This window comes from Pseudophryne corroboree, assembly GCF_028390025.1.
Source record: "Pseudophryne corroboree isolate aPseCor3 chromosome 3 unlocalized genomic scaffold, aPseCor3.hap2 SUPER_3_unloc_85, whole genome shotgun sequence".
NCBI lineage: Eukaryota > Metazoa > Chordata > Amphibia > Anura > Myobatrachidae > Pseudophryne > Pseudophryne corroboree.
In genome coordinates this window covers 23,840-46,244 of record NW_026967580.1, presented here as the reverse complement: position 1 = coordinate 46,244, position 22,405 = coordinate 23,840, and the positions used below count along the sequence as shown (strand labels likewise).

At 47.1% G+C, this 22,405-nt stretch overlaps 1 protein-coding gene across 1 annotated transcript in view; it reads right to left on the bottom strand.

The window, feature by feature from the left end:
* LOC134984835 (zinc finger protein ZFP2-like) overlaps window positions 1-9,596 on the bottom strand; it is a 168,954-nt gene extending 159,358 nt beyond the window's left edge. The window contains exons 1-2 of the mRNA XM_063950310.1: window positions 9,520-9,596; window positions 8,756-8,787 (exon numbers count right to left, since the gene is read on the bottom strand). The gene's annotated coding sequence lies outside the window, so the exon portion shown is untranslated. The remainder of the gene's footprint in view (window positions 1-8,755; window positions 8,788-9,519) is intronic.
* Window positions 9,597-22,405: the final 12,809 nt, after the last annotated feature.

Genomic DNA, 22,405 nt, shown 5'->3' with positions numbered 1-22,405 from the left:
CCTGCGAGTGAGAGAGCCCCTGTGGGGGAAAGGAATTGGATGTCTTCTGCTGCGGGTGGGAAGCGCTGTGTTAATTTCCCCTGGTGGACGCCGAGCAGGGACATCCCAGTGGCTGGTTGTCATGGAGAGTGCTGGGAGGCGGAGTGCTGGCGGGGCAGGCTAGTACATGGAAGGAGATCGCAGTTCGGGCAGCAGCTACCAGGAGTCCAGCAGTAGCAGACAGTTCCCCCTCCCCTCCCCCCGAGGCAGAGCTGTGCCCCTCATCCCATCCAACCCGCAGGAAGACAGGAAGAGCCCGGTTGTTGGAGGAGGCGGAGTCGGGGGGAGGTCCAGACCGGGCACACTATCATTGTAAGTGCAGGATGCCCCCATATAAATCCTGCTAATCTGCATACTTCCCTATCATCCTTTAACTATTAAAGTACCAGCCGCCAGCACAGTAACACAGGGACCAGCAGCATCGGTGGATCTGAGGAGTATAAATATCACCTCTAGAGACTCCATATCCACTAGATAATGACCAGCAGGGTAGCAGTCATAGAGTGCGGTGGTGTATAATGATGAAAGCAGCTCAGAGAGGGCGCAGGGTCACCTAAACTTGGAAATTATACATTACAGAGACTAAGCACCCCTCACCTATCAGAGACAGGTGCCAATAACAGTGACTTCTGTATGTTCTGGAGCCACCCCCATGGATCTACAGTGGGGCTATACTTATACTAAGACAGGTAACACAGATCATCACCCCACTATATGTAACGAGTAGACCACGGGTGTCAGGGATTCCAGGGTGGAGAGCTCCACGTACTACCTTCCTGTTTCAGGTTGTCTAGGAGCGCTACAATTAGATCTTCCATGGAAACCATGCTATTCATTGCCGTGAAGTAGGGATTGCTCAACAATCGTGAGGACAATTGCTCCAAGTGGAGACCCATATAACCCAGAGTACTTCTTATACACAGACATGAAAGGGCCCCAACCGTGCACGATTATAGTAAGAGAACCCGGGTGGTTTATCAAACGCAGCCCCACAACTTTCTTATGGAGTCGTATTTTTTGTATTGCATGCATTACCTTATGTATAGGTGGGGTATATTATTATGTATAGGTGAGGTATATTATAATGTATAGGTGGGATATATTATTATGTATAGGTGGAGTATATTATTATGTATAGGTGGGGTATATTATTATGTATAGGTGAGGTATATTATTATGTATAGGTGGGGTATATTATTATGTATAGGTGGGGTATATTATTATGTATAGGTGGGGTATACTATTATGTATAGGTGGGGTATATTATTATGTATAGGTGGGGTATACTATTATGTATAGGTGGGGTATATTATTATGTATAGGTGGGGTATATTATTATGTATAGGTGGGGTATATTATTATGTATAGGTGGGGTATATTATTATGTATAGGTGGGGTATATTATTATGTATAGGTGGGGTATACTATTATGTATAGGTGGGGTATATTATTATGTATAGGTGGGGTATATTATTATGTATAGGTGGGGTATATTATTATGTATAGGTGGGGTATATTATTATGTATAGGAGGGGTATATTATTATGTATAGGAGGGGTATATTATTATGTATAGGTGGGGTATATTATTATGTATAGGTGGGGTATATGATTATGTATAGGTGGGGTATATTATTATGTATAGGTGGGGTATATTATTATGTATAGGTGGGGTATATTATTATGTATAGGTGGGGTATACTATTATATATAGGTGGGGTATATTATTATGTATAGGTGGGGTATATTATTATGTATTGGTGGGGTATATTATTATGTATAGGTGGGGTATATTATTATGTATAGGTGGGGTATACTATTATGTATAGGTGGGGTATATTATTATGTATAGGTGGGGTATATTATTATGTATAGGTGGGGTATATTATTATGTATAGGTGGGGTATATTATTATGTATAGGTGGGGTATATTATTATGTATAGGAGGGGTATATTATTATGTATAGGAGGGGTATATTATTATGTATAGGTGGGGTATATTATTATGTATAGGTGGGGTATATGATTATGTATAGGTGGGGTATATTATTATGTATAGGTGGGGTATATTATTATGTATAGGTGGGGTATATTATTATGTATAGGTGGGGTATATTATTATGTATAGGTGGGGTATAATAAGAATTTACTTACCGATAATTCTATTTCTCATAGTCCGTAGTGGATGCTGGGGACTCCGTCAGGACCATGGGGAATAGCGGCTCCGCAGGAGACAGGGCACATCTAAAGAAAGCTTTAAGGATCACATGGTGTGTACTGGCTCCTCCCCCTATGACCCTCCTCCAAGCCTCAGTCAGGTACTGTGCCCGGACAAGCGTACACAATAAGGAAGGATCTTGAATCCCGGGTAAGACTCATACCAGCCACACCAATCACACCGTACAACTTGTGATCTGAACCCAGTTAACAGTATGATAACAAACGAAGTAGCCTCTGAAAAGATGGCTCACAACAATAATAATAATAACCCGATTTTTGTAACAATAACTATGTACAAATATTGCAGACAATCCGCACTTGGGATGGGCGCCCAGCATCCACTACGGACTATGAGAAATAGAATTATCGGTAAGTAAATTCTTATTTTCTCTAACGTCCTAGTGGATGCTGGGGACTCCGTCAGGACCATGGGGATTATACCAAAGCTCCCAAACGGGCGGGAGAGTGCGGATGACTCTGCAGCACCGAATGAGAGAACTCCAGGTCCTCCTTAGCCAGAGTATCAAATTTGTAAAATTTTACAAACGTGTTCTCCCCTGACCACGTAGCTGCTCGGCAAAGTTGCAATGCCGAGACCCCTCGGGCAGCCGCCCAAGATGAGCCCACCTTCCTTGTGGAGTGGGCCTTTACAGATTTAGGCTGTGGCAGGCCTGCCACAGAATGTGCAAGTTGGATTGTGCTACAGATCCAACGCGCAATCGTCTGCTTAGACGCAGGAGCACCCATCTTGTTGGGTGCATACAATATAAACAACGAGTCAGATTTTCTGACTCCAGCTGTCCTTGAAATATATATTTTTAATGCTCTGACAACGTCCAGTGACTTGGAGTCCTCCAAGTCGCTAGTAGCCGCAGGCACCACAATAGGCTGGTTCAAGTGAAAAGCCGAAACCACCTTAGGGAGAAAATGAGGACGTGTCCGCAGTTCTGCCCTGTCCGAATGGAAAATCAGATATGGGCTTTTGTACGATAAAGCCGCCAACTCTGAAACTCTCCTGGCTGAAGCCAGGGCCAGTAGCATGGTTACTTTCCATGTAAGATACTTCAAATCTACAGATTTGAGAGGCTCAAACCAATGAGATTTGAGCAAATCCAAAACTACGTTTAGATCCCACGGTGCCACTGGGGGCACAATCGGGGGCTGTATATGTAGTACACCCTTGACAAAAGTTTGTACTTCAGGCACTGAAGCCAATTCCTTCTGGAAGAAGATTGATAAAGCCGAAATTTGAACTTTAATAGACCCCAATTTTAGGCCCATAGACAATCCTGCCTGCAGGAAATGTAAGAATCGACCCAATTGAAATTCTTCCGTTGGAGCCTTCTTGGCTTCACACCACGCAACATATTTTCTCCAAATGCGGTGATAATGTTGTGCGGTCACTTCCTTCCTAGCCTTAATCAAGGTAGGAATAACTTCCTCTGGAATGCCCTTTTCTTTTAGAATCCGGCGTTCAACCGCCATGCCGTCAAACGCAGTCGCGGTAAGTCTTGGAACATACAAGGTCCCTGCTGAAGCAGATCCCTTCTTAGAGGTAGAGGCCACGGATCCTCCGTGAGCATCTCTTGAAGTTCCGGATACCAAGTTCTTCTTGGCCAATCCGGAGCCACTAGTATTGTTCTTACTCCCCTTTTCCGAATAATTCTCAGTACCTTTGGTATGAGAGGCAGAGGAGGAAACACATACACTGACTGGTACACCCATGGTGTTACGAGAGCGTCCACAGCTATTGCCTGCGGGTCTCTTGACCTGGCGCAATATCTGTCCAGTTTTTTGTTGAGGCGAGACGCCATCATATCCACCTTTGGTTTTTCCCAACGGTTCACAATCATGTGGAAAACTTCCGGATGAAGTCCCCACTCTCCCGGGTGAAGGTCGTGTCTGCTGAGGAAGTCTGCTTCCCAGTTGTCCACTCCCGGGATGAACACTGCTGACAGTGCTATGACATGATTTTCCGCCCAGCGAAGAATCCTTGCAGCTTCTGTCATTGCTCTTCTGCTTCTCGTGCCGCCTTGTCTGTTTACGTGGGCGACTGCCGTGATGTTGTCCGACTGGATCAACACCGGCTGACCCTGAAGCAGTGGTTTTGCCAAGCTTAGAGCATTGTATATCGCTCTTAGCTCCAGTATATTTATGTGAAGAGACGTCTCCAGGTCTGACCATACACCCTGGAAGTTTCTTCCCTTTGTGACTGCTCCCCAGCCCCGTAGGCTGGCATCCGTAGTCACCAGGACCCAGTCCTGTATGCCGAACCTGCGGCCCTCTAACAGATGGGCACTCTGCAACCACCACAGGAGAGACAACCTTGTTCTTGGTGACAGTGTTATCCGCTGATGCATATGCAGATGCGATCCGGACCATTTGTCCAGCAGATCCCACTGAAATGTTCGTGCATGGAATCTGCCGAATGGAATTGCTTCGTAAGAAGCCACCATCTTTCCCAGGACTCTTGTGCATTGATGTACTGACACAGTTCCTGGTTTTAGGAGGTTCCTGACAAGTTCGGATAACTCCCTTGCTTTCTCCTCCGGGAGAAACACCTTTTTCTGAACCGTGTCCAGAATCATTCCCAGGAACAGCAGACGTGTTGTCGGGGTCAATTGAGATTTTGGAAGATTCAGAATCCACCCGTGTTGCTGAAGCACTACTTGGGTTAGTGCTACACCAACTTCCAGCTGTTCTCTGGACTTTGCCCTTATCAGGAGATCGTCCAAGTAAGGGATAATTAATACGCCTTTTCTTCGTAGAAGAACCATCATTTCGGTCATTACCTTGGTAAAGACCCGAGGGGCCGTGGACAAACCAAACGGCAGCGTTTGAAACTGATAATGACAGTCTTGTATCACGAACCTGAGATACCCTTGGTGTGAGGGGTAAATTGGGACATGCAGATAAGCATCTTTTATGTCCAGGGACACCATGAAGTCCCCTTCTTCCAGATTCGCTATCACTGCTCTGAGTGACTCCATCTTGAACTTGAATTTCTGTATGTACAGGTTCAAGAATTTCAGATTTAGAATAGGTCTTACCGAACTGTCCGGCTTCGGTACCACAAATAGTGTGGAATAATACCCCTTTCCCTGTTGTAGGAGGGGTACCTTGACTATCACCTGCTGAGAATACAGCTTGTGAATGGCTTCCAATACCGTCGTCCTTTCTGAGGGAGACGTTGGTAAAGCAGACTTTAGGAACCGACGAGGGGGAGACCTTTCGAACTCCAACATGTAACCCTGAGATACTATCTGCAGGATCCACGGGTCCACCTGTGAGCGAGCCCACTGATTGCTGAAAATCTTTAGTCGACCCCCCACCGCTCCTGAGTCCGCTTGTAAAGCCCCAGCGTCATGCTGATGGCTTTGTAGAACCCGGGGCGGGCTTCTGGTCCTGGGCAGGGGCTGTTTGCTGCCCTCTCTTACCCTTTCCTCTGCCTCGCGGCAGATAAGACTGTCCTTTTGCTCGCTTGTTTTTATAGGAGCGAAAGGACTGCGGCTGAAAAGACGGTGTCTTTTTCTGTTGGGAGGGGGTCTGAGGTAAAAAAGTGGATTTGCCGGCAGTTGCCGTGGCCACCAGATCCGATAGACCGACCCCAAATAATTCCTCTCCTTTATATGGCAATACTTCCATATGCCTTTTGGAATCCGCATCACCTGACCACTGTCGCGTCCATAGACTTCTTCTGGCAGATATGGACATCGCACTTACTCTTGATGCTAGAGTACAAATATCCCTCTGAGCATCTTAAAGAAACGCATCCTTTAATTGCTCTAGAGTCAATAAAATACTGTCCCTATCCAGGGTATCAATATTTTCAGTCAGGGAATCCAACCACACTACCCCAGCACTGCACATCCAGGCTGAGGCTATTGCCGGTCGCAGTATAACACCAGTATGAGTGTATATACTTTTCAGGGTAGTTTCCAGCCTCCTATCTGCTGGATCCTTGAGGGCGGCCGTATCAGGAGACGGCAACGCCACTTGCTTTGATAAACGTGTGAGCGCCTTATCCACCCTAGGGGGTGTTTCCCAGCGCGTCCTAACCTCTGGTGGGAAAGGGTATAATGCTAATAACTTCTTAGAAATTAGCAGTTTTCTATCTGGGTTAACCCACGCTTCATCACACACGTCATTCAATTCCTCTGATTCTGGAAAAGCTACAGGTAGTTTTTTCACACCCCACATAATACCCCTTTTTGAGGTACCTGCAGTATCAGAGATCTGCAAAGCCTCCTTCATTGCCGTGATCATATAACGTGTGGCCCTGTTGGAAAATACGTTTGTTTCTTCACCGTCGACACTAGATTCATCTGTGTCGGTACCCGTGTCGACTGACTGAGGTAAGGGACGTTTTACAGCCCCTGACGGTGTCTGAGACGCCTGAGCCGGTACTAACTGGTTTTCCGGCCGTCTCATTTCGTCTACTGACTTTTGTAATGTACTAACATTATCACGTAATTCCATAACTAAAGCCATCCATTCCGGTGTCGACTCCCTAGGGGGTGACATCACCATTACCGGCAATTGCTCTGCCTCCACACCAACATCGTCCTCATACATGTCGACACACACGTACCGACACACAGCAGCCACACAGGGAATGCTCTAATCGAAGACAGGACCCCCTTAGCCCTTTGGGGAGACAGAGGGAGAGTTTGCCAGCACACACCAAAAGCGCTATAAATGTATATAAACAACCCTAAAAGGTGTTGTTTTTGTTATAAGCGCTTTTAATATATATAATATCGCCAAATTATGCCCCCCTTCTCTTTGTTACCCTGTTTCTGTAGTGCAGTGCAGGGGAGAGTCCTGGGAGCCTTCCTCACAGCGGAGCTGAGCAGGTAAATGGCGCTGAGTGCTGAGGAGAATAAGTTCCGCCCCCTTTTCGGCTGGCTTATCTCCCGGGTTTTGAGAAATCTGGCCTGGGTTAAATACATACATATAGCCTTAATGGCTATATGTGATGTATTCTTTGCCACTAAAGGTATTTAATATTGCTGCCCAGGGCGCCCCCAGCAGCGCCCTGCACCCTCCGTGACTGGTCAGTGAGAAGTGTGAAGCAACAATGGCGCACAGCTGCCGTGCTGTGCGCTACCTTCATGAAGACTGAAGAGTCTTCTGCCGCCTGTTCCGGACCTCCGATCTTCAGCATCTGTAAGGGGGGTCGGCGGCGCGGCTCCGGGACGAACCCCAGGATGACCTGTGTTCCGACTCCCTCTGAAGCTATGTCCAGTAGCCTAAGACTCCAATCCATCCTGCACGCAGGTGAGTTGAAAATCTCTCCCCTAAGTCCCTCGATGCAGTGAGCCTGTTGCCAGCAGGACTCACTGAGATTTAAAACCTAAAAAACTTTTTCTAAGCAGCTCTTTAGGAGAGCCACCTAGATTGCACCCTGCTCGGACGGGCACAAAAACCTAACTGAGGCTTGGAGGAGGGTCATAGGGGGAGGAGCCAGTACACACCATGTGATCCTAAAAGCTTTCTTTAGATGTGCCCTGTCTCCTGCGGAGCCGCTATTCCCCATGGTCCTGACGGAGTCCCCAGCATCCACTAGGACGTTAGAGAAATTATGTATAGGTGGGGTATATTATGATGTATAGGTGGTGTATATTATTATGTATAGGTGGAGTATATTATTATGTATAGGTGGGGTATATGATTATGTATAGGTGGGGTATATTATTATGTATAGGTGGGGTATATTATTATGCATAGGTGGGGTATATTATTATGTATAGGTGGGGTATATTATTATGTATAGGTGAGGTATATTATTATGCATAGGAGGGGTATATTATTATGCATAGGAGGGGTATATTATTATGCATAGGTGGGGTATATTATTATGCATAGGTGGAGTATATTATTATGTATAGGTGGGGTATATTATTATGTATAGGTGAGGTATATTATAATGTATAGGTGGGGTATATTATTATGTATAGGTGGGGTATATTATTATGTATAGGTGGGGTATATTATTATGTATAGGTGGGGTATATTATTATGTATAGGTGGGGTACATTATTATGTATAGGTGAGGTATATTATTATGTATAGGTGGGGTATATTATTATGTATAGGTGGAGTATATTATTATGTATAGGTGGAGTACATTATTATGTATAGGTGGGGTATATTATTATGTATAGGTGGGGTATATTATTATGTATAGGTGGGGTATATTATTATGTATAGGTGGGGTACATTATTATGTATAGGTGGGGTACATTATTATGTATAGGTGGGGTATATTATTATGTATAGGTGGGGTATATTATTATGTATAGGTGGGGTATATTATTATGTATAGGTGGGGTATATTATTATGTACAGGTGGGGTATATTATTATGTATAGGTGGGGTATATTATTATGTATAGGTGGGGTATATTATTAGAACGGTTCATGGTTTGAGTATTATATAATATAACTGTATAAGGTGGCCTATAACTTCTTACATATTAAAGCTAGTATACTTACCGGTGGAACTGTCTCCGTATCTGTGGAAGAGCCTGAAATCACAAAGGAAAGGTACGATAGGTAAATGTGCATAGTCCTATCTGCTTACATCACATACTAATGTTATAGGCGACCACTACAGGGGTAGGGTATTTCTTAAGCGATTAGAGTATTAGATAGCTTGGGTGGAGGCACATTGCACATATACACTGTACCCCCAGGTAAAAGAGGAGTTACATTACTATAAGATATGTGATGTCACTGTATAATAATAATAATAACAACTACAACAACAGGACACCTTAGGCCGCTCCCCCTGTATAATAATAATAATAATAACAGGACACCACAGGCTGCTCCCCCTGTATAGTAATAATATCAGGACACCACAGGCTGCTCCCCCTGTATAATAATAACAACAACAGGACACCACAGGCTGCTCCCCCTGTATAATAATAATAATAAGAACAGGACACCACAGGCTGCTCCCCTATATAATAATAATATTAGGAAACAACAGGCTGCTCCCCCTGTATAATAATAATAATAACAACTACAACAACAGGACACCTTAGGCCGCTCCCCCTGTATAATAATAATAATAATAATAATAACAGGACACCACAGGCTGCTCCCCCTGTATAGTAATAATAACAGGACACCACAGGCTGCTCCCCCTGTATAATAATAACAACAACAGGACACCACAGGTTGCTCCCCCTGTATAACAATAATAATAACAGGACACCACAGGCTGCTCCCCCTGTATAGTAAGACGCCCTTACCTGATCTCCACGGACACTGGGAGGCTGCAACAGTCGATGAAAACTCACTTCCAGTATGTGGAACGCACAGTCCGGAAGTAAGCTGGAACGCACAGTCCGGAAGTAGGGCGTGATTGGCACAGGCTGCTTACTGGTAACTGGCCCCTCCCCTCCTTCGACCCACCAACAGCCCAGCTCTCTGCTAATGAATATTAACACACATGTCCTCAGTGCAGGAGGCCGGCGGCCATTTTCTTGTAGACCAGTCTGGCAGAAGCAATAGGTTCCCTGGCCGTGTAGTGACGTCAGGAGCGGCGGCCATTTTCCCCTGGTCTGAGCTCCGCCTTCCTTCTATCATTCCCACAAGGCAGCAGGAGCAGAGAGCAGCCATTGCTGTGTCTGGCAGCAGGTAATGATATTATTATTATTATTCTATAGGCTGAGCAGCTCTGGTGTCAGGTTCTGTACTACAGGGGGAGCAGCCTCTGGTGCCTTGTTATAGTGCAGCTGGAGCAGCCTCTGGTGTTGCATTATCCCTGTACAGGTGGCTGTCACTCTAGTGTCCTATTACTGTAATACAGGTGGCGCAGACCCCGCCGTTACCGTAATACAGGTGGAGCAGAGCCCGCCATTACCGTAATACAGGAGGCGCAGACCCCGCCGTTACCGTAATACAGGTGGCGCAGACCCCGCCGTTACCGTAATACAGGTGGCGCAGACCCCGCCGTTACCGTAATACAGGTGGCGCAGACCCCGCCGTTACCGAAATACAGGTGGCGCAGACCGTACCGTTACCGTAATACAGGTGGCGCAGACCCCGCCGTTACCGTAATACAGGTGGCGCAGACCCCGCAGTTACCGTAATACAGGATGCGCAGACCCTGCCGTTACCGTAATAGAGTTGGCACAGACCCCACCGTTACTGTAATAGAGGTGACGCAGACCCCGCCGTTATCTTAATACAGGTGGCGCAGATCCCGCAATTACCGTAATACATGTCGCGCAGAGCCCGCCGTTACAGTAATACATGTGGCGCAGACTCCGCCATTACCGTAATACAGGTTGCGCAGACCCACGCCATTACCATAATACAGGTGGTGCAGACCCCGCCGTTACCATAATACAGGTGGTGCAGACCCGGCCGTTACCGTAATATAGGTGGCGCAGACCATGCCGTTACCGTAATACAGGTGGCGCAGACCCCGCCATTACAGTAATACATGTGGCGCAGACCCCGCTGTTACCGTAATACAGGTGGCGCAAACCCCGCTGTTACCGTGATACAGGTGGCGCAGACCCCGCCGTTACCGTAATACATGTGCCGCAGAACCCACCCTTACCGTAATTCAATACCGGCGACATTACAGGTGTTGTGTCCTGTGGCATTGTGCTGTACAGGGGGAGCGACCTGTGTTGTCATATTATACAGGAGGAGCAACCTGTGTTGTCATAATATACAGGAGGAGCATCCTGTGTTGTCACAATATACAGGGATAGCTTCCTGTGTTGTCATAGTATACAGGAGGAGTGGCCTGTGTTGTCATAGTATACAGAGGTAGCATCCTCTGCTGTCATAGTATACAGGGGGAGTGGCCTGTGTTGTCATAGTATACAGGGGGAGTGGCCTGTGTTGTCATAGTATACAGGGGGAGTGGCCTGTGTTGTTATAATATACAGGGGGAGCAGCCTGTGTTGTCATAATATACAGGGGTAACATCTTGTGCTGTCATAGTATACAGGGGGAGTGGCCTGTGTTGTCATAATATACAGGGGGAGCAGCCTGTGTTGCAATAATATACAGGGGTAGCATCATGTGTTGTCATAATAGACAGGAGGAGCAGCCTGTGGCATCCTACTCTACAGGGGGAGCAGCCTGTGGTGTCCTGATGTTGTTATTATTATACAGGAGGAGCAGCCTGTCATGTCCTGTTATTGTTATACAGAGGGAGCAGCCTGTGGTGTCCTGTTATTATTATTATTATTATTATTATTATTATACAGGAGGAGCAGCCTGTCGTGTCCTGTTATTGTTATATAGAGGGAGCATCCTGTGGTGTTCAGTTATTATTATTATACAGTAGGAGCAGCCTGTGGTGTCCTGTTAATATTATACAGAGGAAGCATTATTATTATTTCAATAGGGGGAGTATCCTGTGGTGTCCTGTTGTTATTATTATTATTATTATTATTAATATTATACAGGAGGAGCAGCCTTTGTTGTCCTATTATTAATGTTATAAAGGAGTAGCTATTGGTGTCCACTTATTATTATTATACAGGGGCAGCAGGCTGTGGTGTCCTGTTATTATTAGTATACAGAAGGGAGCGGCGTGTGGTGTCCTGTTGTTGTTATTATTATTATTTCTCTGACGTCCTAGTGGATGCTGGGACTCCGTAAGGACCATTGGGAATAGCGGCTCCGCAGGAGACAGGGCACAAGAATAAAAGCTTAGGATCAGGTGGTGTGCACTGGCTCCTCCCCCTATGACCCTCCTCCAAGCCTCAGTTAGATTTTTGTGCCCGGCCGAGAAGGGTGCAATCTAGGTGGCTCTCCTGAGCTGCTTAGAATAAAAGTGTTTTTTTAGGTTTTTTATTTTCAGTGAGTCCTGCTGGCAACAGGCTCACTGCATCGAGGGACTAAGGGGAGAAGAAGCAAACTCACCTGCGTGCAGAGTGGATTGGGCTTCTTAGGCTACTGGACATTAGCTCCAGAGGGACGATCACAGGTTTAGCCTGGATGGGTCACCGGAGCCGCGCCGCCGGCCCCCTTACAGAGCCAGAAGAGCGAAGAGGTCCGGAGAAAGCGGCGGCAGAAGACTTTCCGGTCTTCAGATAAGGTAGGCGCACAGCACCGCAGCTGTGCGCCATTGCTCTCAGCACACTTCACACTCCGGTCACTGAGGGTGCAGGGCGCTGGGGGGGGGAGCGCCCTGAGACGCAATATAACAGATACCTTAAGTTGGCAAAAAGAATACATCACATATAGCTCCTGGGCTATATGGATGTATTTAACCCCTGCCATTTTTTTACAGAAAAAAGCGGGAGATAAGGACGTCGTGAAGGGGCAGAGCCTATCTCCTCAGCACACAAGCGCCATTTTCCCTCACAGCTCCGCTGGAAGGACGGCTCCCTGAATCTCCCCTGCAGACCTGCTACAGAATCAGGGTAAAAAAGAGAAGGGGGGGCACCTTTGGCAGCAAATAATATTAAAAAGCAGCTATAAAGGGAATAACACTTATAAAGGTTATCCCTGTATATATATATAGCGCTTTTGGTGTGTGCTGGCAGACTCTCCCTCTGTCTCTCCAAAGGGCTAGTGGGGTCCTGTCCTCTATCAGAGCATTCCCTGTGTGTGTGCTGTGTGTCGGTACGTGTGTGTCGACATGTATGAGGAGGAAAATGATGTGGAGGCGGAGCAATTGCCTGTGTTAGTGATGTCACCCCCTAGGGAGTCGACACCTGACTGGATGATCGTATTTAAAGAATTACGTGACTATGTCAGCAACTTACAAAAAACTGTTGACGACATGAGACAGCCGGCAAATCAATTAGTCCCTGTCCAGGCGTCTCAGATACCGTCGGGGGCCCTAAAACGCCCGTTACCTCAGTGGGTCGACACAGACCCAGACACAGATACTGAGTCTAGTGTCGACGGTGAGGAGACAAACGTAATGTCCAGTAGGGCCACACGTTACATGATCACGGCAATGAAGGAGGCATTGAACATTTCTGACACTACAAGTACCACAAAGATGGGTATTATGTGGGGGGTGAAAAAACTACCAATAGTTTTTCCTGAGTCAGACGAATTAAATGAGGTGTGTGTTAAAGCGTGGGTTTCCCCCGACAAAAAACTGCTAATTTCCAAGAAATTATTAGCACTATATCCTTTCCCGCCAGAGGTTAGGGCGTGTTGGGAAACACCCCCTAGGGTAGATAAGGCGCTCACACGTTTATCTAAACAAGTAGCGTTACCGTCTCCTGATACGGCCACCCTCAAAGAACCAGCGGATAGAAGGCTGGAAAATATACTAAAAAGTATATACACACATACTGGTGTTATACTGCGACCAGCAATCGCTTCAGCCTGGATGTGCAGTGCTGGAGTAGCGTGGTCGGATTCCCTGACTGAAAATATTGATACCCTGGACAGGGACAATATATTGTTAACTATAGAGCATTTGAAGGATGCATTACTATATATGCGTGATGCGCAGAGGGATATTTGCACCCTGGCATCAAGAGTAAGTGCTATGTCCATTTCTGCCAGAAGAGCGTTATGGACGCAACAGTGGTCAGGGGATGCGGATTCCAAACGACATATGGAAGTATTGCCGTATAAAGGGGAGGAGTTATTTGGGGCTGGTGGCCACGGCAACGGCTGGAAAGTCCACCTTTTTACCCCAGGTCACCTCTCAGCAGAAAAAGACACCGTCTTTTCAAACTCAGTCCTTTCGTTCCCATAAATACAAGCGAGCAAGAGGCCACTCATTTCTGCCCCGGGGCAGAGGAAGAGGAAAAAGACTGCACCATGCAGCTGCTTCCCAGGAGCAGAAGCCCTCCCCTGCTTCTGCCAAGTCTTCAGCATGACGCTGGGGTTTTACAAGCAGACGCAGACATGGTGGGGGCCCGTCTCAAGAATTTCAACGCGCAGTGGGCTCACTCGCAGGTGGACCCCTGGATTCTACAGGTAGTATCGCAGGGGTACAAACTGGAATTCGAGGCGTTTCCCCCTCGCCGGTTCCTGAAGTCTGCTCTACCAAAGTCTCCCTCCGACAGGGAGGCAGTTTTGGATGCCATTCACAAGCTGTATTCCCAGCAGGTGATAATCAAGGTACCCCTCCTACAACAGGGAAAGGGGTATTATTCCACGCTATTTGTGGTACCGAAGCCGGACGGTATCCTTGAACACTTACATAAAAAGGTTCAAATTCAAGATGGAGTCACTCAGAGCAGTGATAGCGAACCTGGAAGAAGGGGACTATATGGTGTCTCTGGACATCAAAGATGCTTATCTCCACGTCCCAATATACCATTCTCACCAAGGGTACATCAGGTTTGTAGTACAAAACTGTCATTATCAGTTTCAGACGCTGCCGTTTGGGTTGTCCACGGCACCTCGGGTCTTTACCAAGGTAATGGCCGAAATGATGATTCTTCTTCGAAGAAAAGGCATCTTAATTATCCCTTACTTGGACGATCTCCTGGGAACAGTTAGAGGTTGGAGTAGCACTATCTCAAGTAGTGTTACGTCAGCACGGGTGGATCCTAAATATTCCAAAATCGCAGCTGATTCCAACGACACGTCTACTGTTCCTAGGAATGATTCTGGACACAGTCCAGAAAAAGGTGTTTCTCCCGGAGGAGAAGGCCAGGGAGTTATCCGAGCTAGTCAGGAACCTCCTAAAACCAGGCCAGGTGTCAGTGCATCAGTGCACGAGGGTCCTGGGAAAAATGGTGGCTTCTTACGAAGCAATTCCATTCGGAAGATTCCATGCAAGAACTTTTCAGTGGGATCTATTGGACAAATGGTCCGGATCGCATCTTCAGATGCATCAGCGGATAACCCTGTCGCCAAGGACAAGGGTGTCTCTTCTGTGGTGGTTGCAGAGTGCTCATCTACTAGAGGGCCGCAGATTTGGCATTCAGGACTGGATCCTGGTGACCACGGATGCCAGCCTGAGAGGCTGGGGGGCAGTCACACAGGGAAAAAATTTCCAGGGCTTGTGGTCAAGCATGGAGATATCTCTTCACATATACATTCTGGAACTAAGGGCCATTTACAATGCCCTAAGTCAAGCAAAACCCCTGCTTCAGGGTCGGGCGGTATTGATCCAATCGGACAACATCACGTCAGTCGCCCACGTAAACAGACAGGGCGGCACGAGAAGCAGGAGGGCAATGGCAGAAGCTGCAAGGATTCTTCACTGGGCGGAAAATCATGTGATAGCACTGTCAGCAGTGTTCATTCCGGGAGTGGACAACTGGGAAGCAGACTTCCTCAGCAGACACGACCTTCACCCGGGAGAGTGGGGACTTCATCCAGAAGTCTTCCACCTGATTGTAAACCGTTGGGAAAAACCAAAGGTGGACATGATGGCGTCCCGACTAAACAAAAAACTAGACAGATATTGCGCCAGGTCAAGGGACCCTCAGGCAATAGCGGTGGACGCTCTGGTAACACCGTGGGTGTACCAGTCAGTGTATGTGTTCCCTCCTCTGCCTCTCATACCAAAAGTACTGAGAATCATAAGAAGGAGAGGAGTAAGAACTATTCTCGTGGTTCCGGATTGGCCAAGAAGGACTTGGTACCCGGAACTGCAAGAGATGCTCACGGAAGACCCGTGGCCTCTACCTCTAAGAAAGGACCTGCTCCAGCAGGGGCCTTGTCTGTTCCAAGACTTACCGCGGCTGCGTTTGACGGCATGGCGGTTGAACGCCGGATCCTGAAGGAAAAAGGCATTCCAGATGAAGTCATCCCTACCCTGATCAACGCCAGGAAGGTTGTAACCGCAAAGCATTATCACCGTATCTGGCGAAAATATGTTGCTTGGTGCGAGGCCAAAAAGGCCCCTACAGAGGAATTTCAACTGGGTCGTTTCCTACATTTCCTGCAAACAGGACTGTCTATGGGCCTAAAATTAGGGTCCATTAAGGTTCAAATTTCGGCCCTGTCGATTTTCTTCCAGAAAGAACTGGCTTCAGTGCCTGAAGTTCAGACATTTGTAAAAGGGGTACTGCATATACAGCCTCCTTTTGTGCCTCCAGTGGCACCTTGGGATCTCAATGTTGTTTTGAGTTTCCTAAAGTCACATTGGTTTGAACCACTCACCACTGTAGATTTAAAATATCTCACATGGAAGGTGACGATGCTGTTAGCCCTGGCTTCAGCCAGGCGTGTGTCAGAATTGGCGGCTTTATCATATAAAAGCCCTTACTTAATTTTTCATTCTGACAGGGCAGAATTGAGGACTCGTCCTCAATTTCTCCCTAAGGTGGTTTCTGCGTTTCACATGAACCAACCTATTGTGGTACCTGCGGCTACTAGGGACTTGGAGGACTCCAAGTTGCTTGACGTAGTCAGGGCCCTGAAAATATACGTTTCCAGGACGGCTAGAGTCAGAAAATCTGACTCGCTGTTTATCCTGTATGCACCCAACAAGTTGGGTGCTCCTGCTTCTTAGCAGACGATTGCTCGTTGGATTTGTAGTACAATTCAGCTTGCACATTCTGTGGCAGGCCTGCCACAGCCAAAATCTGTAAAAGCCCATTCCACAAGGAAAGTGGGCTCATCTTGGGCGGCTGCCCGAGGGGTCTCGGCTTTACAACTTTGCCGAGCAGCTACTTGGTCAGGGGCAAACACGTTTGCTAAATTCTACAAATTTGATACCCTGGCTGAGGAGGACCTGGAGTTCTCTCATTCGGTGCTGCAGAGTCATCCGCACTCTCCCGCCCGTTTGGGAGCTTTGGTATAATCCCCATGGTCCTTACGGAGTCCCAGCATCCACTAGGACGTCAGAGAAAATAAGATTTTACTTACCGATAAATCTATTTCTCGTAGTCCGTAGTGGATGCTGGGCGCCCATCCCAAGTGCGGATTGTCTGCAATACTTGTACATAAGTTATTGTTACAAAAATCGGGTTATTCTTGTTGTGAGCCATCTTTTCAGAGGCTCCTTCGTTGTTATCATACTGTTAACTGGGTTCAGATCACAAGTTGTACGGTGTGATTGGTGTGGCTGGTATGAGTCTTACCCGGGATTCAATATCCTTCCTTATTATGCACGCTCGTCCGGGCACAGTATCCTAACTGAGGCTTGGAGGAGGGTCATAGGGGGAGGAGCCAGTGCACACCACCTGATCCTAAGCTTTTATTCTTGTGCCCTGTCTCCTGCGGAGCCGCTATTCCCCATGGTCCTTACGGAGTCCCAGCATCCACTACGGACTACGAGAAATAGATTTATCGGTAAGTAAAATCTTATTTATTATTATACAGGAGAAGCAGCCTGTGGTTTCCTTTTATTTTTATTATTATTATTATACATTGGGAACAGCCTGTTGTGTCCTATTATTATTATTATTATTTCTCTAACGTCCTAGTGGATGCTGGGGACTCCGTAAGGTCCATGGGGAATAGACGGGCTCCGCAGGAGACTGGGCACTCTAAGAAAGATTTAGGACTACCTGGTGTGCACTGGCTCCTCCCCTATGACCCTCCTCCAAGCCTCAGTTAGGAACAACAAGTGATTTGTCAAGGTGCCCCTCCTTCAGCAAGGAAGGGGTTACTATTCCACAATGGTTGTGGTACCGAAACAGAACGGTTCGGTGAGACCCATCTTAAAATTAAAATACTTGAACTTTTATATCAGAAGATTCAAGTTCAAGATGGAATCGCTCAGGGCGGTTATTGCGAGCCTGGAGGAGGGGGATTACATGGTATCCCTAGACATCAAGGATGCTTACCTGCATGTCCCCATTTACCCTCCGCACCAGGAGTACCTCAGATTTGTGGTACAGGACTGTCACTATCAGTTCCAGACGCTGCCGTTTGGGTTATCCACGGCACCGAGGGTCTTTACCAAGGTAATGGCCGAAATGATGATACTCCTTCGCAAGAAGGGAGTTTTAATTATTCTGTACTTGGACGATCTCCTGATAAAGGCGAGGTCCAAGGAACAGTTGGTAGTGGGGGTGGCACTTTCTCAGGAAGTGCTACAACAGCATGGCTGGATTCTCAATATCCCAAAGTCACAGCTGGTCCCGACGACACGTCTTCTGTTCCTGGGAATGATTCCGGACACAGACCAGAAAAGAGTGTTTCTTCCAGTGGAAAAAGATGAGGAAATGTCATCTCTAGTCAGAGACATCCTAAAACCAGGAAAAGTGTCGGTACATCAATGCACACGAGTCCTGGGAAAAATGGTAGCCTCGTACGAGGCGATTCCATTCGGACGGTTCCACGCAAGGACGTTCCAGTGGGACCTGTTGGTCAAATGGTCCGGGTCCCATCTCCAGATGCAACAGCGGATAACCCTGTCGGCAAGGACCAGGGTGTCGCTGCTGTGGTGGCTGCAGATGGCTCATCTACTAGAGGGCCGCAGATTCGGAATACAGGACTGGGTCCTGGTGACCACGGATGCCAGTCTTCGGGGCTGGGGGGCAGTCACACAGGGAAGAAATTTCCAGGGGCTGTGGTCAGCTCAGGAGATATCGCTGCACATAAATATTCTGGAGCTAAGAGCCATCTACAATGCCCTAAGTCAGGCAAGACCCCTGCTTCACAACCGGCCGGTGCTGATACAGTCAGACAACATCACGGCAGTCGCCCATGTAAACAGACAGGGCGGCACAAGAAGCAGGAGGGCAATGGCAGAAGCCACAAGGATTCTCAGATGGGCAGAGAATCATGTGTTAGCACTGACGGCAGTGTTCATTCCGGGAGTGGACAACTGGGAAGCAGACTTCCTCAGCAGGCACGCCTTCACCCGGGAGAATGGGGACTTCATCCAGAAGTCTTCCAGATGCTGGTAAACCGTTGGGAAAAACCACAGGTGGATATGATGGCGTCCCGCCTCAACAAAAAGCTTAAAAAGTATTGCGCCAGGTCAAGAGACCCTCAGGCGATCGCTGTGGACGCTCTAGTGACACCGTGGGTGTACCAGTCGGTTTATGTGTTTCCTCCTCTGCCTCTCATACCCAAGGTACTGAGAATAATAAGAAGGCGAGGAGGGAGAACTATTCTCGTGGCTCCAGATTGGCCAAGAAGAGCTTGGTACCCGGAGCTTCAAGAGATGCTCGCAGAGGACCCTTGGCCTCTGCCGCTCAGACAGGACCTGCTGCTGCAGGGACCTTGTCTGTTCCAAGACTTACCGCGGCTGCGTTTCACGGCATGGCGGTTGAACGCCGGATCCTAAAGGAAAAGGGTATTCCGGAGGAAGTCATCCCTACCCTGATCAAGGCCAGGAAGGATGTCACCGCAAAGCATTATCACCGCATTTGGCGGAAGTATGTTGCTTGGTGTGAGGCCAGGAAGGCCCCAACGGAGGAATTTCAACTGGGTCGTTTCCTACATTTCCTGCAAGCAGGTGTGATTTTGGGCCTCAAGTTGGGGTCCATTAAAGTCCAGATCTCGGCCCTGTCGATTTTCTTCCAGAAAGAACTGGCTTCGCTACCTGAAGTTCAGACTTTTGTCAAGGGAGTTCTGCATATTCAGCCTCCTTTTCTGCCCCCAGTGGCACCTTGGGATCTCAATGCGGTCTTGGAGTTTCTAAAATCACATTGGTTTGAGCCACTTAAGACCGTGGATTTAAAATATCTCACGTGGAAAGTGGTCATGTTGTTGGCTCTGGCTTCGGCCAGACGTGTGTCAGAATTGGCGGCTTTGTCCTGTAAAAGCCCCTATCTGATTTTCCATATGGATAGGGCAGAATTGAGGACTCGTCCTCAGTTTCTTCCTAAGGTGGTCTCAGCGTTTCACTTGAACCAACCTATTGTGGTGCCTGCGGCTACTAGGGACTTGGAGGATTCCAAGTTTCTGGACGTAGTCAGGGCCCTGAAAATATATGTTTCCAGGACGGCTGGAGTCAGGAAGACTCGCTGTTTGTCCTGTATGCACCCAACAAGTTGGGTGCTCCTGCTTCTAAGCAGTCTATTGCGCGCTGGATTTGTAGCACTATTCAGCTGGCGCATTCTGCGGTGGGATTACCGCAGCCTAAATCAGTAAAAGCCCATTCCACAAGGAAGGTGGGCTCATCTTGGGCGGCTGCCCGAGGGGTCTCGGCTTTACAACTTTGCCGAGCTGCTACTTGGTCAGGGGCAAACACGTTTGCAAAATTCTACAAATTTGATACCCTGGCTGAGGAGGACCTGGAGTTATCTCATTCGGTGCTGCAGAGTCATCCGCACTCTCCCGCCCGTTTGGGAGCTTTGGTATAATCCCCATGGTCCTTACGGAGTCCCCAGCATCCACTAGGACGTTAGAGAAAATAAGATTTTACTCACCAGTAAATCTATTTCTCGTAGTCCGTAGTGGATGCTGGGCGCCCATCCCAAGTGCGGATTGTCTGCAATACTTGTAAATAGTTATTGTTACAAAATTCGGGTTGTTATTGCGAGCCATCTATTCAGAGGCTCCTTTTTTGTTATCGTACTGTTAACCGGGGTTCCTATCACGAGTTACATGGTGTGATTGGTGTGGCTGGTATGAGTCTTACCCGGGATTCAAAATCCTTCCTTATTGTGTCAGCTCTTCCGGGCACAGTGTCCTAACTGAGGCTTGGAGGAGGGTCATAGGGGGAGGAGCCAGTGCACACCAGGTTGTCCTAAATCTTTCTTAGAGTGCCCAGTCTCTTGCGGAGCCCGTCTATTCCCCATGGTCCTTACGGAGTCCCCAGCATCCACTACGGACTACGAGAAATAGATTTACCGGTGAGTAAAATCTTATTTATTATTATTATTATTTTGCAGAGGGAGCAGCCTGTGGTGTCATTTTATTATTACTATAAAGGGATAGCAGAATGTGGTGTCCTGTTGTAATTAGTATAATACAGAGGGAGCAGGTTTTTGTGTATGGTTATTATTATACAGGGACAGCAGCTTGTGGTGTCCTGGTATTATTATTATTATTATTATTATTATTATACATTGGGAGTGGTAATGATGTCACAGTGACATCACTTATATCTATAAGTAATTTTTCCTTAAAGTTCAGGGGAAATTTAAGGAAAAATTACTTCACAGAAAGGGTAGTGGATAAGTGGAATAGTCTCACATCAGAGGTGGTAGAGACTAAGATTGTAGAGCAATTTAAACATGCATGGGATAGACATAAGGATATCCTTACAAAGAATTAAGGTTCAAAAAGGGTTGAGATTACCTAAAGGATTAAAAAAAAGGGGCAGACTAGATGGGCCTAGTGGTTCTTATCTGCCGTCAAATTCTATGTTTCTATGTTTCTATGTTTCTATAGTAATAATACAGGGGCATGACTGGGGAGGTGAGGTGGTCTGGGAGCGTCACAGTTACATCACTTATCTATAGCAATAATAAAGGGACATGACTGGGGGAAGTGAGGGGGATGGGGAAGCGTCACATTTACATTACTTATAGCTATACTAATAATACAGGGACATGACCGGGGAGGTGAGGGGATCTGGGAGCATCATAGTGACATTACTTATATTTATAATTGTAATAATAATTCAGGGACATGAATGGGGGGGTCAAGGGGTCTGGGAACATCACAGTGACATCACTTATAGCTATAGTAATTATACAAGGTCATGAATGGGGAGGTGAGGAGATCTGGGAAAGTCACAGTGACATCACTTATATCTATAGTAATAATACAGGGACATGATTGGGGGGGGGGGTGAGGGGATATGAGAACATCATAGTGACGTCATTTATATCTTTAATAATAATAATAATACAGGGACATGACTGGGGGGTGATGGGGTCTGGGAGTGTTACAGTTACATTACATATCTATAGTAATATTACAGGGACATGACTGGGGAAGTGAGGGGATCTGGTAGTGTCACAGTGACATCACTAATATCTATAATAATAATACAGGGACATGACTGGGGGGTGAGGGGGATCTGGTAGCGTCACATTTACATCACGTATAACTAGAGTAATAATACAGGGTTATGACTGGGCAGGTGAGGGGGATCTGGGAGCTTCACAGTGACATCACTTATATATATAGTAATAATACTGGGACATGACTGGGAAGGTGAGGACATCAGTGACATCACTTACATCTATAGTAATAATAAAGGAACATGACTGGGAAATGAGGGGATCTTGGAATGTCACAGTGATTTCACATATCTATAATAATAATACAGGGACATGACTGGAGAGGTGAGGGGATATGAGAGCATCACAGTGACGTCACTTA